A 4,879-nucleotide genomic window follows, 5' to 3' on the forward strand; every position below is an offset into this window, starting at 1 on the left:
TTGGAGGATTAAACTCACGCCGTCAGATGGATCGTTTCGTCCATGTCCATGGCGCGTATGGCCCGTGTAGGCGTGATGATTGTAAGTTGAGTAGTTCTTGATTGACGTGCTAATTGTTATGTTATCTTCTAAAAAAATTGATAATTGCTATGCTAATGAACTCTACTAAAAAATGCTACCCACTCTCTGTACATCCGTTTCAAAGACAACTAATATGAATCGGAGAGTATATTAATTAACGTGTCATTGTGCTCTACTCCTTATTATATAGATATAGAAATAAAATTCCGGTGACCTAATTTTGACTTGACGGATTCATACCTTTGCAGACCGCAAAGGAACACACTTTTTGTTATTGTGAAGGAACATTGGCATACTCTAGAGCAGGCGAATTCGTACTTACCAATGGACACCCTTCAAATATCTTATACTGATCATTTTTTACACACATTCATGGACAATTAGTTGCGATTAATTAAAACTAGAGGCTAACCCGCGCTTCGTTGTGCCGTTCTTCGCTCAAGGATTTTTTTAGCAAATTATTGCGGCCGGTTGTTCGTTTGGCTTTTCGGTGTTTTCTTGGGTTTTATTTATGTTCTGATTTTGTTTTTTATCATTTGTATATCATGTTGAGGTGTTGCTATAGGGGGCATTTGTTTTGATAGGAGAGTGGAGTTGTTTAATTCGTTGTTATGGTGTCCCTTTCACATTTCAGCCTTGGTGTCAATCATTAGTCACTGTGTGAGCCCTTTAGTAAGGCTCTAATTCCACACTGAAACCGTAGAATTAATGTTCTAACATTCACATAGTCCAGCCCACGAAACTCCCACTTGCTCAGCTCGGCTCCCTGTTTCACTTGCTCGCTTGCATTTTTTGCTCTTTGCTCCACTGCTATCTTATAAAAGACTAGCTACCGTTTATTTTTGAAAAAAGTTTGTTAAATCAAATATGTTCACAAATTTTAAAAATCTTTAACTTCTAAAAACATTGCAAACTAAAAAACTTACCCATTTTTAAAAGTGGCCAAGAATTTAGAAATATTGGTGGAGGTGGATTTTGTAAAACATTCTAAAATTTCAAATAAAGTTCATGGATTTAAAAATAAAACTTCAAAAATATTAACAAATTGTAAAAATGTTCTACAATTTTAATGATGTTCAATTTTTTCAATAAATGGTCATGAATAAGAATGTGAAAAGGGAAAATTTAAAAATAGAGGAAAACCAGAGGAAAATAATGAAAAGAAAAAATAACAAAACCCATTAACCAAATGACACACAACCTTATAGGCGGACCCCCAATGACCCCACAAGTCTCGATGCACCAAGAGGCTTAAATTCTAGGAAGCTTAGTATCTTAATAGATTATATTGGACCACTTGTAAGCAGCGAACAATGTAAGTTGGCATACCTGCACAAAATAATAGTACTAGTGATTTCTTGGTTGTTTTTATCCGATATTTGTCATATGGATTTGTTTGAGCTATAGGCATGGAGGTATGGATAAGTGGCGGAGCTACACATAAGAACATAGGCGGGCCAAATTAAAGGGAAGTACAAGTATTTTACTCCGATGCCCCATCTGCTCTCATATGCTAGATTTTCACTAAACATGGGCAGGCCATAGCACGGTTTTGCTTGGGTGTAGCTCCGCCGGTGGTAGGGATGCAAGAGCAGGTCCCCTCAATCCCACAGAATGCAGGAAGTTGGTTTAAAATGTACCCCAAGCATCTAACAACTCAATGACTAGACTCAACCGCAGCTTGCACATGGAGCGGGTTTAATTGTGGGTTTACTTCACTGGTATCCTTACTTGGAGGAATGGTGCATGTTCCTGTTGCAAAATCTCCTTTGTTTTTCTTGTTGCTCTCTCTTTTATAGCCACGGACAGGTGTAAGTTCCTAAAGTTGCACTTTCACATTTTAGAATTTTGCTCTTTCCAAAACCACAAGACATCATATTATGATTATTAACTCCTATCTCTCCAAACCTCATTAGATTTTTGTATCTCACAAAAAATACAAAAATGGCAGGACTAGTGCATGCATGAATTGTTTGACTGAACTTTCTATTTATTAAGGAACAGATATCTTGTAGAGCAGGACATCTACTTGGATTGGGACGCTGAACCAACCGATGCACTCATGCTCAACCATCTGGTGCTCTGGACAACTCAACTAATTAGTGCAAAATCGGCAGCTGGCGACTAGTGATTGCCACTTGGTGGCAGCATAGACCAACACGACAATAATATTCCAAATGAGATTAAACCAATGTGAATGAGACCTGTTGTTGTTTTATAATTTCAGTTCGGTGCTGAGACCTTTGGATTGGATCAAACAAAAGCTGAAGCATTCTATATACCCACTCATAATTCTCACGTTCAACAATTACAGGCGCATAATGATTATGGTACCGAGTCAAGAAATTGTGCACTTATTTTTGCCAAGGTGGTGCCTTCTCGATAAGATCGGCAGACAGTGTCAGCCTCATGTGTAAGCAGAATTCACAAAATATACATTTGAACACACACGCACGCGCACGCAGGTATGCACGCATGCATACATTCTCCAGGGGAGGGGGGTGGTCCATTTTGCATCCTCTACTATAATTTTTTTATCCATATTGCATCCATTCTGAACGATGCAATTTTATTCCCCATGCAATAAAGTGTGGGGCTTTCCATAGAAAAAAAGGTATCCTTCCCTTATAAATTAAGCATCCCAAGCATTGTTATGAATTTTGATTTGAATTTTTGCTCGGCAGTGCTAAGCGCCGGTCGACTGGCCCAAATTTCAGCAGGTTGGCACGCAGCGGCCTGTTTCGAGTCTCCTGCACCATTGGATCTTCCTCCTATTCGCTTCGTTGTGTTGCGATAGGTGCTATCAGTTCAGTTACTCTTTTAAAGAATTTCATGGGTGAAGCTGATTTTTTCACGAATACGCACAGTTTGTGTGTCATTTCATTGATAGAAGAAAATAAAATAAGTATACGGGGTACAACACAAGTCATGAACACAAGATGGCGTGAACAAGGTGCCCAAAGCAGATAGAATGGGTGCTCGGCCCGAACAAGCAAACAACATAGCAAAACCCCTAACTTGAGAGGAAATCCTAGCCTACGCAGCAACCGACAACCACAAATTCATAATCGGGGACGTCGCGAGCACACAAGACGACTCCTACAAGAAGGATAACGACGTCATGGCGTCATCGCCGCCCGATCCAAAGAATCAGACCTAGGGTTTCCCCTGGTGCTCAAAGAGGGGCACAGAGGGAGGCCATGGCAACGGATCCAAGAAGGGGACGACACTCGCAAGTGTCGTCGCTGCCAGCATCAGCAAGTCGAGCAGGGATTTCTCCTTGGCCTTAGTCTGAGCAATCCCATAGCCTCTGGACCAAGAACCTGGAGTTGGAGGTTAGACGTCGGTCAAAAACTGCCATCACAAGAGGGGGCCGCGCCGGACATAATGAGCCTTGGACATGACGGGGGACGAGGCATCGAGGTGGTCGGGGATGGGGAGGCGGCAGGGCGGAGAGGGCCGACGCAGGGCCCCAACGGCGATGCCGACACCGGCGAGCCCAGAACCGGAAGGCGACGCGGATCCGAGCCACCGGGGCCAAGGTCGTCCGGTGTCATGAAATTGTCACGGCAGATGTCCTAGTGAAAGGACTTAATCATGGAGCCATCGCAACTAGGAAGCTTAAAGGGGTTAAACGGGACAAAGGACACGAGAGGTTTATACTGGTTCGGCCCCTTGCGGTGAAGGTAAAGGCCTAGTCCAGTTGAGATGGTATTGCTAGGTTTCGATGACCGAGGAGCGAATACGCTTAACCTGGCTCTCGATCTGTTGTTTCTTGCCCTAAGCCGCCGCCGGGTCGTCCCTTATATACACGGGTTGACGCCCTGCGGCCTACAGAGTCCCGGCCGGCTCATACAACGTGTCCGGCTCGGTGACTGTTAGTGTCAAAACCGGCGGATCTTGGGTAGGGGGTCCCGAACTGTGCGTCTAGGCTGGATGGTAACAGGAGGCAGGGGACACAATGTTTTACCCAGGTTCGGGCCCTCTTGATGGAGGTAAAACCCTACGTCCTGCTTGATTAATATTGATGATATGGGTAGTACAAGAGTAGATCTACCACGAGATCAGAGAGGCTAAACCCTAGAAGCTAGCCTATGGTATGATTGTATGTTGTGGTTGTTGTCCTACGGACTAAAACCCTTCGGTTTATATAGACACCGAAGAGGGTTAGGGTTACATAAGGTCGGTTACAAAGGAGGAGATATCCATATCCGTATTGCCTAGCTTGCCTTCCACGCCAAGTAGAGTCCCATCCGGACACGAGACGAAGTCTTCAATCTTGTATCTTCATAGTCTAACAGTCTGGCCAATGGAGATAGTCCGGCTGTCCGGAGACCCCCTAATCCAGGACTCCCTCAGTAGCCCCTGAACCAGGCTTCAATGACGATGAGTCCGACGCGCAGTATTCTCTTCGTCATTGCAAGGCGGGTTCCTTCTCCGAATACATCACAGAAGAATTTGAATACGAGGATAGTGTCTGACCCTGCAAAATAAGTACCACATTCCACCGTAGAGAGAATAATATTTTCACAGATCTAATTTGCTGACTTGTCTTAACAGTATGACATCATGTCATGGCCCAGTGATTATTCGAACCGTTCCCTTTAACCAGCCCCGCACATAACGCGAGGCAGTTTTTCGACACGTCTTGTCAAAGCAGAGATCGTGTCCCCTTATTGCGGGATTCTCATCAATACGGGCTTGGGTAACCCAACCGCGCCATCAATTGCGGCGCTTGGGGGATAAGCGAGTTTTACCAGGCAAGTGGGGACGCTTAGCTTCGTCCGCCCATATAAAG

Source organism: Triticum dicoccoides, chromosome 6A (assembly GCF_002162155.2).
Source record: "Triticum dicoccoides isolate Atlit2015 ecotype Zavitan chromosome 6A, WEW_v2.0, whole genome shotgun sequence".
Classification (NCBI taxonomy): domain Eukaryota; kingdom Viridiplantae; phylum Streptophyta; class Magnoliopsida; order Poales; family Poaceae; genus Triticum; species Triticum dicoccoides.